Here is a 12876-nt window from a genome sequence, read left to right as displayed (position 1 = left end):
TTAAGTATTGCAAGTAGTTTTTAAAAAAAAATTTTTACTACTCAAGTACTGAAAGTAAAAGTACAAGTACTGTGTTATGTAGTTATTAAAGAAATAAGTCAAAAGTTTGAAAATCATATTGTTTTTTATTATTTCAAATGATTAACCTAAAGGACAATCACAATTCCTTAGGCTGTAACTTTTTGTAAACAAAAACAGATAAAGTATGTCCCTCCCTTTCCCCTTTAAAGCATCCCTCCTTCTCTAACCTGCATGGTTTTTTTTTTCTCCACAGCTTATTGGTGAGCAAAATCATATATAAACCAATGTGATATACAACAATGTATTCCAATAATGAAATAAAGGAAGAGTGTATGAAATAAAAGTCAATAAAAAGTCCATATATATAAAATGCCATAATGCCATATATATATGTGACAAAACAAGATGAATATATTTTCAAAGGTGCAGCAATCAAACAGTTGCTATTCCAAATAATAGGTGCAGACTCCTCCCACCACCTTGTGGATTTCCCCCTCACCCGGCGGATGAAGGTAAGTGCAAAATAATATCCAAATAGACTCTTCCAGTGAAACAAAACTGCAAAACCTGTGCTCTCAACTTCCAGTGAAAAAAGCAAAATCAGCCTCTTACCAGAAAAAAGGTCTATGTACGCTTGTGACTCTCCTTGGCTGGGGGAGGTTCTCTTTCCCCTTAACAGCAGATATGTAGACCATTTTATTTATACATTCAGTAGCATTTATTTTCGTATGCGCTGATTTACACATGACATTATACACATTTTTTTGAGCTTCATGAAACCTGCCATCTACTGTTCTGGCAGTGGTAATTTTTATAATAGTAACGAGTAACTGTACAGCACAAAAAAAAAATATCGGAGTAGAAGTATTGAAATCATCGAAAAAATGTAGTGAAGTAAAAGTGGAAGTAGGAGAAAAAAATTCTACTCCAGGAAAGTACAGATACCGCGTTTCGGTACTTAAGTACAGTAGTGAAGTAGTTCTACTTAGTTACTATACATCTCTGGATGTATGTTACATTAGAAGGGATGTGCTGAGCCTGCACTCACTCCACCATTCCAGCGTACCTCTGTTACCTCACTCCCAAAAACAGAATGACGTCCCGCCACGCACCTAGTGCAAACCTTATGTGTGAATTGAATTACTCCACTTCCTGTACCTAATGACCAGGCCACAGATCTCCATAATGCGGGTTTGATTGGAAACCGACTGCTAGGGATAGAGCAACCTCTCACTACCGGAGGACCTGTTAGATTACCAGGTTTCCGCCTAACGACTGGTTGCTGTATGTCTTGTACTCTTACTGAGTTAACCTTTTTGTAATGATGTTACTTCATACCCCGTAGTGCAGTGGTCTCCAAACCACGGCCTGTGGGCCAGATGGGGTTCTTTGCTTATCTTAATATGGCCCTTGGGACACTTTTTCTCCCACTGATATGAGACACTATTTTGCCCACTGACACCAATGATGAGGCACTATTCTTTCCACTAATCTCATTTTCTACCCCCACTGGCCACAGTCCGCCACCCCCAGAAGTCTAAAGGGCAGTAAACTGGCCCTTTGTTTAGAAATTTTGGAGATCCCTGCCATATAGCTTTACAGACGGTAGTTCTTTAGATATGCCAGCACAAACATGCAATCCTTTGAATAACTTCAGACCAGGCTCAGAACAGTTAATGTAACTTTACTGAACAAACTGTGACCAGCAGTTCAGTATGAACAATGTCCTTCCACTAACCCTGCAGTAATGTGGCTGCCCAGGCATACCTTCATGAGGTGATAGTCCATTTCGAAATTCTCCATGGCTTGGATGTCTCTAAAAGTCCCGGTGTCTTGCAGCAGTCCCGAAAAAACAAAACTAAAAAGAATCAATCTGGCAAAGAATACAGCTAAAAAAATAACAAAAAAGCACTGCTCTGAACAATGGAACTGCAGATAGATTGAGTAACTGATGGAACTCACTCAGGTGCTCATGCTCAGATGTCACCCAGTTCATCCGTGGGCAAAAAGTACAACACAAAAGGGAGTCGGCAACCCTGAATATGCTTTTGTAAACTTTATTTCATCAAGACTGAGTTAAAAGAAAACAGCTAACGCGTTTTGGCGATAAGCCTTGTTCACAACACTCGATGCTGTAAATAAGGCTTATCGCCGAAACGTGTTAGCTGTTTGCTTTTAACTCAGTCTTGATTAAATAAAGTTTACAGAAGGATATTCAGGGTTGCTGGCTTCCTTTTTTGTTGTACTACTGGCAAAGAATACGGCCCTGGACCTCAGCCTTCCCTTTTATATTGCACAGGTGGGCTGGTTAGGACCATTAAGCCCCGGGAACTGAGATTTCAACAGTTAACCCTTTCCCCCAGCCCGAGCCAGCCGCTAACTTGCTGAAACCACACATTTCAACCTGCCTACACAGTACTTGGTAATTTTAGATTCAGGGGAACATGTGATGTTTTTCCTCCCACAATGCAACACTGGGTACGTGAGCAGTCAGTTGGCCTAAGCATCGTCATCTGGAGGCGGTAAGTGCGTGCATGGTGAAAGCTCTAACCAGGCCAACAGGGCTTCTTCATTTGTCTCTAGAGAACAGGCAATACTGTGTGGGCAACGTTTAAAAGATAAGTATCAGCAGTGGGACTAGTAGAACTAAAGTCTGAAAGTAAAAAGTAAAAAACGTGTTTTTGGCAGAAGAGGCATGTAAAATGTCCTTTTTATTTACCATACTACGTGTTTAGCACAGTGTATGCACTGGCGCATTTCCTGGGGTCCAGCTGGGTGTTGGGGATCACTTAAAGCGGAGTTCCACCCTGAAAAACATTTTTAGCTAAAAATACCCCCGGGGACAGTCGGGGACAGTGATGTCGGAGTCCCAGAATGCCCTGCACCGGCCCTGCTCATCACTTCCGGGGCAGGCGCGTCATCCCTGCATGCCCAGAAGCTGTTCAGCAGAGAATGATGCGCCTGCCCCGGAAGTGACGAGCGGGGCCGGTGCAGGCGCATTGACTCCTGGGAGCGATGACGTTCATCTCCCAGGAGTCAATGCAAGCAGGAAGAGACGGCGCGGGCCGCGGCCGCAAAGGGAGGAAGAAGAAGAAAGGTAAGTATATTTTCTTTAAAAACAAGGTAAGTATATAAAAAAAAATTCAACTATCCAATTCTTTTTCAAGAAAAGAAAGCAGATGGTGCAAAGTTGTTTTCGAAGGGTCGGAACTCCGCTTTAACTCTTGCACGCATGGCAGTCAGGGTGCCATTGTCTAGCCTGTAGAGGTCTGTGCGTCCCTCCATGGATATGCCTCCCCAGACCATCACTGACCCACCACCAAACCAATCATGCTGAACGATGTTATAGGCAGCATAACGTTCTCCATGGCTTGTCCAGACCCTTTCACGTCTGTCACATGTGCTCAGGGTGAACCTGCTCTCATCTATGAAAAGCACAGGGTGCCAGTGGCAGACCTGCCAATTCTGGTGTTCAATGGCAAATGCCAATCGAGCCCCACGGTGACAGACAGTGAACACAGGGCCCAATAAAGGGTGTTGAGCCCAAAGGCCACCCTCATGAAGTCTGTTTCTGATTGTTTGACAGAGACATTCACACCAGTGTCCTGCTGGAGATCATTTTTTAGGGCTCTGGCAGTGCTCATCCTGTTCCTTCTTGCATAAAGGGGCAGATACCGGTCCTGCTGATGGGTTAAGGACCTTCTACAGCCCTGTCCAACTCTCCTAGAGTAACTGCCTGTCTCCTGGAATCTCCTCCATGCTCTTGAGACTGTGCTGGAAGACACAGCAAACCTTCTGGCAATGGTACGTATCGATGTGCCAACCTGGAGGAGTTGGAATGCCCGTGCAACCTCTATAGGGTCGTGGTATGGCCTCATGGAACCAGTAGTGATACTGACCCTAGCCAAATGCAAAACTAGTGAAAAACGGTAAAAAAAGATGAGTAGGAAAAAAAAATTGTTAGTTTCCTCCACCTGTAAAACCATTCCTGTTTTGGAGGTCATCTCATTGTTGCCTATCTAGTGCACCTGTTGTTAATTTCATTAGCACCAAAGCTGCTGAAACTGATTAACAACCCTCTCTGCTACTTTACTGACCAGATCAATATCCCAGGATTTTAATTGACTTGATGCCATACTCTGATTAAAAAGTGTTCCTTTCATTTTTTTGAGCAGTGTACTGGCATATTATGCCTTTACCTTGCAGGTCCTAAAAAAAACAGCGGTTTACAACCGCTTTAAAAGGGATGACATTGAAATGCATATCAAAATAAAAACTAATTACAAATTCTACATCTTCCTTTCAACACGGCTTACAGACAAATCTGTAGTCCTTGCATTAACAGTCATATGCATTTTTGACTTGACATGCGGTATATTATATATTGACTGCCTTGTCAAAGGATGGCTTTGTAAGCCGGCTCCATCCATAAGTAAAGAGTGGGGCTCAGTCTGATCTTCCAATGCCCCAGTTTAATGGGTTGAAATTGTCTTTTTATGTGGGAATGGGATGTCACTCATATCAGTTATATACCGGAATGTGAACTCTTATTGAACCCGCATTTAAAATATTCCTTTTTAAACCGTGCCGCTTCACATGTGAGCATTTGTAAAGGCTGCCAGCCAGCGTCCCAGCAGTCAGGAGAGGCATCAAAGGGAAATGGCGAGGTTTTTATGTAACAGAGGCAGGCGGATGAAACGCGTTTTTGCAAATCGCAACACTCAGCAGCCCCCTCCTGGTGTTAACAGAGCAATCGAGCAAACTTTCCCACTTCTATTTCAGCTAGGAGAGAAAATGTAATCTACAGTTTTCCACACTCTTCTCTGATCTATTATCATCATCAAGTGTACCTGTCTACCAAACATGGGCTACATTCAGGGGAGGACTGGGCCAGGGGGCAGGGGGGCAATTGCCCCCCAGGGCCTCTCTGTTGCCCCCTAAAAAGGCTGCACTGCTTCTGCCACAGATATGCCTAAAGGATTCCTGGTAAAGAGAAGTAAAATGTCCCCACTGCTGCCATACTGAGTGCAGGATGAAGACAAGGACAGAGCGCAGGCCCCCAAACCCCCCCTCCCTCCCCCACCCTAATCCCCCAGCATGGATGGTATAAACTGTGTCTGAGCAGAGGCTGTTTCCATGCCCCACTGGAGACTCTCCTCCCCCAGGCATCCCCGACCGAGCTGTCCCAGCTCCCCCCGACTGCCCGTTGATGGTCAGATCGGGAACCTGGATTCGGCCGGTAAGTTAAGGTGATAGGTTTTAAAAATGAAATCCGGAGACTTTAGATTTTAATGGCAAATGGCACAGGACATAGCACGCTGGGCACAGGCCTGCCTAATACACAGAGCGCTGGGCACAGGACTGCATAATACACAGAGCGCTGGGCACAGGACTGCATAATACACAGAGCACTGGGCACAGGACTGCATAACACACAGAGAGCTGGGTACAGGACTGCATAACACACAGAGCGCTGGGCACAGGACTGCATAACACACAGAGCGCTGGGCACAGGACTGCATAATATACAGAGCGCTAGGCACAGGACTGTATAATATACAGAGCGCTGGGCACGGGATTGCATAATACACACAGCGCTGGGCACAGGCCTGCATAACACACAAAGCGCTGGGCACAGGACTGCATAACACACAGCACACTGGGCACAGGACTGCATAACACACAGAGCGCTGGGCACAGGACTGCATAATATACAGAGCGCTAGGCACAGGACTGTATAATATACAGAGCGCTGGGCACAGGATTGCATAATACACACAGCGCTGGGCACAGGACTGCATAACACACAGAGCACTGGGCACAGGACTGCATAACACAGAGCGCTGGGCACAGGACTGCATAACACACAGCACACTGGGCACAGGACTGCATAACACACAGAGCGCTGGGCACAGGACTGCAAAACGCAGAGTGCTGGGCACATGACTGCATAATACACAGAGCGCTGGGCACAGGACTGCATAATACACAGAGTGCTGGGTACAGGACTACATAATAGACAGAGAGCTGGGCACAGGACTGCATAATACACAGAGCGCTGGGTACAGGACTGCATAACACACAGCACACTGGGCACAGGACTGCATAACACACAGAGCGCTGGGCACATGACTGCAAAACGCAGAGCGCTTGGCACAGGACTGCATAATACACAGAGCGCTGGGCACAGGACTGCATAATACACAGAGCGCTGGGCACAGGACTGCATAACACACAGAGCGCTGGGCAGAGGACTGCAAAACACAGAGCGCTGGGTACAGGACTGCATAACACAAAGAGCGCTGGGCACAGGACTGCATAATACACAGAGCATTTGGCACAGATCTGCATAATATACAGAGACGTCGGCATCCGAGCCACCAGGCTGTTCCCCAGCCAGTATGGGATGCCCTGTCTATGTTATTCCGGTCCTGAATCCGGGGACAAAACCAGGGACAGACTTGATCCGGGGACAGTGTCCTCAGTCCGGGGACTGTCCCCGGAAACCGGGGACATCTGGTCACCCTACGGTAAGTAGAGAGTATCTGGAGCGGAGCTTCAGCCTGGAATGGGGGTCAGCAGGAGGCCTGGAAAAGGGAGAGTGAAAGGAGGGCCCAGTCACTGCACCATGGGCCTCTGGTTTGTACTTGCCCCCCTGGCCGAAAGTTACCAGTCAGCCCCTGGCTACTTTCAATGAATTGCCCCTATTCAAAGGCCAAAGGAACATCTGTTGTATACGGATGAAAGAAGAGTTTTATCTTTAGTATGGGAAGGGGTTCCTTCCTGCAACAGTGGTTAACCACTTGTCAACCAGCCACCGTACATAGACTGCGGCAGGTTCCCGCAAAAACGACGTACCCATACGTCGCTTTGCGGGAGCACCCGTGAGCAATAGCCGCCGGACACCCGCGATCACTCCCCATGAAGACAGATCGGCAGTCTGCCGATGTAAACACGGCAGACCGCTGTTCTGTCAGCAATAAACACAGGGATCCTGTGTTTCTGTAAACTTTGGTAGAAGTAGAAGACTGCATTGCGACTTGAAAAATGTAATAATTTATTGGTAAATCCAAAAATCCCTGGTAGACAAAATTATCAGAGACAGGAGACAAGACATAGTTGACGTGTTTCACTAAATCAAATTCATTTAATCATAACTGTTTCCTCTTATTTAGGAACGCAGGTCCCTGTGTTCATTCCATAAGTCCATCCCCCACACAGTTAGAAAGCATCCCCTAGGGACACATTTAACCCTTTGATCGCCCCTGGTGTTAACCCCTTCCCTGCCAGTGTCATTAGTATTGTAACAGTGCAAATTTTTAGCACTGATTACTGTAGTAATGTCACTGGTACCCCCAAAAGTGTCAAAAATGCCAGTTAGGGGTCCGTTCTGTCCGCCGCAATGTTGCAGTCCCGCTAAAAATGGCAGATTGCCGCCATTACTAGTAAAAATAAATAAATAAATAAATAAAAATGACATAAATCTTTCCCCTAGTTTGTAGACGCAATAACTTTTGCGCAAACCAATCAATATACAGCTGTGCCCCCTCATCCGGATCCCCTCCCAACTGTCCTCCGCTACTTCCTCAGCTGTGCCCGCCTTGTCCTTATCCCCTCCCCACTGTCCTCCACTACCACCCCAGCTGTGCCCACCTCGTCCGGATTCCCTCCCCACTGTCCTCCTCTGCCTCCTCAGCTGTGCCCGCCTCGTCCTTATCCCCTCCCCACTGTCCTCCCCTGTCTCCTCTGCCATGCCCGTCTCATCCTTATCCCCTCCCCACTGTACTCCTCTGCCTCCTCAGCTGTTCTCGTCTCATCCTTATCCCCTCCCCACTGTCCTCCTCTGCCTCCTCAGGTGTTCTCGTCTCATCCTTATCCCCTCCCCACTGTCCTCCTCTGCCTCCTTAGCTGAGCCCCCCTTGTCCAGATCCCCTCCCCACTGTGCTCCCCTGCCTCCTCAGCTGTGCCCGTCTCATCCAGATCCTCTTCCCACTGACCTCCTCTGCCTCCTCAGCTGTGCCCGCCTCGTCCAGCTCCCCATGATCCCCTCCCTGCTGTCCTCCGCCTCCCCAGCTGTGCCCGCCGGACATTCTTCAGCCACTCGTGTTCCCCGGCCAGGCTAGAGGGGAAGTCAGTGGCCCCTAGGCTGCAGTGCGCCCTGGGTGGCTGCCTAGTTTGCCTAGAGGGAGCACCGGCCCTGGGTGCACTCACCCGGGAGGTGGAGCCAAGAAGAGGAGGCTCGGGGTTGCTCTGTGCATTACACAGAGCAGGTAAGTATAACATGATATAACATGAACTTAAAGGCACAGACAGACATAAACCATCTTTTAGAAATTTTTACTTTTTTTGCTCTGCAGACAATCAAAAAACACATGTGCAGGTACTTAGAGCAGCCTGGCATGCAGACATGCAGCCAGCTTACTATGATTCCTCCAACCCACAGTTACACTTTAAAAATAAAGTACCTATAAAAGAAATGGTGGGGGGGGGGGGTGGAGTAACAAAGAGTGGCGCAGGCAGCCTGCATCACTCTTCTAAGATAAGAAAAACAGAGCAGATGCTGCTTCTAATTAAAGCGGAGTTCCAGCCTATTTTGCAACTTTAGTGATTCCTGGAGTGCTCGCTATGCTGATCAACAATTGGGCATTTTCAATTTTTTTCGGGGTCCCTTACCTTATTTTCAGGGCATTTTTAATTGTACTTCCTCCTTCTTCCCCCTCTGTGGCCTTCTTCCCCCTCTGTGATAATTTTGTCTACCAATTCCTCACGAGCTACTCCACTCACTAGATCAATGAAACAACGCAGCCCACGAAAAGACTACCCAAACGCCTGCGGTTCTCAGGTCCCACCTCTCGGCATAACTTTCGTTGACTATGCATGGTGAATGACCGTTCCAAGTTCTCCTACCACTCCTTGGTCTTCAGCAGCCACCGTTGCCTAACTTAGTCAAGGACTTCCATTTTCAGGTGATATCGGCGGGTTCGCCATATTTTATTTTACACTACTCATTGTGTCCTGTTTACATGCATTTTTGTGTTTTGTGCCTTATCCTTTGTCGCCATCAGGATGCCTGTCCGGGGGCCTCCGCATGTAATTTTTACATTAGCGGGGCACCTACACCCATCCATGGGTCCGTGGCTGCACAGGAGTTGATTCAAGGTGCTGTCATGTGGAAGAAAGCGAAGTTCTTTACAGATTTTGTTTCTCCTATGATTTTGTTTTTTTGTTCTTTTATCCTTTCTTTTGTTGCCCTTCCATTCCATGATAATCCCCCCTGGCCCTACACGGTAATTTGGGTGTACCCGCCTTTCTGCTCCCCTCTTCTCACCTACAGCTCACCACCTCATCCATCCTGTTCACCTCGGTTCGGTACTGAATGAAGTATTCAGCTCAGATCTTTCCCCTACTCTTCCTTATATGAACATCATATCGTGGAATGTTAAGGGATTGCGATCCCCCATTAAACGTACTAAAAATCTTCGACACCTCAAAAGGTTGAATGCCGACATTGCCCTTCTTCAGGACGCTCATTTGACATCTTCAGACTTCCCTAGATTGAAAACATTTTTGGTGGGCACGATCCTTGGTTCAGACGCCGTGGGCCGTAAAGCCGGAGTCCTGATACTACTCCATAAAAATCTCCCCTTTGAATTGATTTCTTCAGAAAAAGATGACTCTGGTCGCCTGATAACAATACACAAACAAATTTACCACAAGGACCTCGTTATTACTAACGTATATGCTCCCAATAATCTGAATGCCCATTTCTTCACTGAACTCTCCACTAAACTTTTAAAAATTCTGCATATACCTCATATAGTAGGCGGAGATTTCAATTGTATTTACCATACAACAGATGACCGCCCCCCCAAATCTCCCTCCACTACTAAGGACCATCTAGCACCCACTCTTTTATGTTCCACCATGGATTCTTTGGGTCTTATTGACACCTGGAGACTGTTTCACCCTACTGACAGGGAATTTACTTTTCACTTGGCCCCGCATAACGTCCTCACTAGGATAGATTATGTTTTTTGCACCGATAGTGTTGTCCCTGCTATCACTGAAACTAACATTGATGCAATAGCTATCTCGGACCACGCACCCGTCTCCGTATCTTTAAATTACTTAAATGCATCTTCATCTCCTCCCTCCTGGAGTTTTCCATTTTTCCTATATCAAAACGCTGATTTCAGATCCTTTCTCGTCCATGTGTGGGATGAATACACCACGGCAAATGCCTCTCATAAGGATGACCCTAACCTGTTCTGGGATGCTGCAAAATCTTTCTTCAGAGGCAAAATTATCGCCTACACAGTAGCCTATAAAAGGTCGGCATTGTCTAAGTATAAATTGGCTAGCTCCTCAGTACAAACTGCCCAGCGCTGGCTTTCTGCCGACCCCTCCACCAAAAACAGGGACATATGGCATCGAGCCAAACAGGATTTTGATACATGGGCCCAGAAACAGGGCTAGATATGGGTTGAAGGCCCAGTTGGGGCCCCAGGGATGAAATCTGCTTGGCAGAAGGAAGATCTCTTGCCCGTTCTAACTATACCCAGTTATGTTGGACCACCCAGCCCCATCCAGATCCCAATCAGCTGCTTTGTCCTCTGGCATCTCTTTTGTTGCTTCTTCTGGGTCACTAGTCGTACTCTTCTGCCATTGAACAGCCACAGGAGATGTAACTTCTGTGTTTTCTGCACAGGAGTTACCCACTTTAGAAGAAAGATGGTGGCTCTGATGTCAGTCTTCTCCTATAGCAGCAGAGGTTGGAGGTCATAGCCAGAAAATTGGAGATCCAGAAACCAAGCTGGTTACCTGAAAACTCAAAAATTCCCAAAATCCAAAATGTTCTCAGGTCAGGGTGTTTGGTTAGGCTTTTTCCTAGTCAATAAATGATTTGCCTTTAGCCATCATAGTAGCCCACATGATTGTTATGGGGCCAAAGCTGGGAGGAAGACCCAGTTGGGGCCCAAGGGATAAAAGGCAGTTGGCAGAAAGAATGTGTCTTGCCCTTTCCACCTATAACCAGTTAGGCTGGGTCATCAAGTCCCATCCAGACTTCCATCAGCTGCTTTATCCCCTGCCATCTCCTTCATTGCTTCTTCCGTGTCCCCAGTTGTAGCCTTCTGCCATCGGATGGCCATTGCATACTTAACGTCTGCATATCTCCACAGGAGTTACATGAAACCTGGCCTTATTTTACACTGCACTGCATATGCCGAAGCCAAAAATCCCTACCACCTAACAAGTCTTTATTTTCAGAGTTTAGTTCCACTTTAAGCAGATGACCATGGTGCCGCTGCCAGTTTTCATTAATGAAAACCCAACTTTTCTTATTATTTGGCCAGGGGGGGTGGTGGAGATTGTTTTTTGCCTATGGGTACCTTCATGCCACACCAAATATTTATCAGCCAAGTAACCTGGATGAATGATAGGTGACTCTGCTTGGTTGTTATATAGGCAGCACTGACAATTATTCTTGCTCTTTCTTTCTGTGCATTAGGCTCGGTGTTTAGATGCAGCCTGTGCTGTATAATTTTTTTCACCAACTTCTGTTCCCTAAATGTATTATCTGTCTTTTCCTATGTTTATCTTCTCCATGCCAATCAAACATTGACAAGACAAGCGTAAATGGATTTAAAATTGCTAGAAAATATGATTAATGTTCTAGTTTTCAGTACAGAACATTTTCCGATGTCGTACTTACATGAAGTTTGTTTGACAGAGGGAACTGTGCAGGGTACGGTTATACCCCATCTGATAATTACCTTGGCCTTCTTTTATTTTCAAAGAGGAAATACATTTCATCATCAGCGGTATTGTCTCCAGGATAGCTCAGTAGGAGTTGTTATGGTGACCCTTTTGATTCATCTAAAGCAGGGATTCTTAACTAGGAATCCTCCAGAGGTTGCTAGGGGTCCCTTGAGCAATTTCTGCCTCTCAGATAAGTTCACACTGACACCATTATTGTTACTGACCACCAATACAGGGATAGTTTAATATGGCTCCTCTGACCATCATTGAAGGTAGGGTTTAACCGGTTGCCGACCGCCGCAAGTACATACACTGCGGCGGTCAGCCCCGGCCAGGCAAAGTGACGTACCGGTACGTCACTTGCCTGTCACTAGTTTGTGAGCCAATAGCGGGCGAGCGCGCGCCCGCCCCGGCTCGTTCACTCGGAAGTCCGTGCGTGTGACCGGCGGACCCGATGTCCGCCGGTCACTCGCCAATCGTCGGTGGAGAGGGAGAAAGGCAGGCGGCTAATGTAAACAAGCCGCCTGTCATTCTTCCCTGTAGGACCGTTGATCACTGTTCCTACACCAGTAGCCATGTCCAATCACAGTTAGAAGCATGCCCCTAGGGACACACTTAACCCTCCTTCCCTAATAAAGTTAACCCCTTCCCTGCCAGTGTCATTTTGCAGTAACAGTGCATATATATAGCACTGATTACTGTAGAAATGTCACTGGTAACCCCAAAAGTGTCAAAAATGTCAGTCAAGGGTCCGATCTGTCCGCCGCAATGTCACAGTAACGCAAAACAAAATCGCAGATCACCGCCATTACGCGTTAAAAAAAAACACCAAAAATGACAAAAAAATTTCCCTTTGTTAGTAAACGCGATAACTTTTGCGCAAACCAATGAAAATATGCTTTTTGCAATTTTTTTTACCAAACATATGTAGCATAAAACAAATTGGCCTAAAATGTTAAAAAATTTGGATTTTTACATTTTTTGGGGGGGAATTTCATATAAAAAATGTGAAAAATATTGTTATTTTTGCTAAATTGACACTCTTTTTTTGTTTATAGCGCAAAAAGTAAAAATCGCACAGATGATCAAATACCA

Source organism: Pelophylax lessonae, assembly GCF_965119305.1.
Source record: "Pelophylax lessonae genome assembly, chromosome: 1".
Taxonomy (NCBI): Eukaryota; Metazoa; Chordata; class Amphibia; order Anura; family Ranidae; genus Pelophylax; species Pelophylax lessonae.
Note: the sequence above shows the minus strand (reverse complement) of the source record.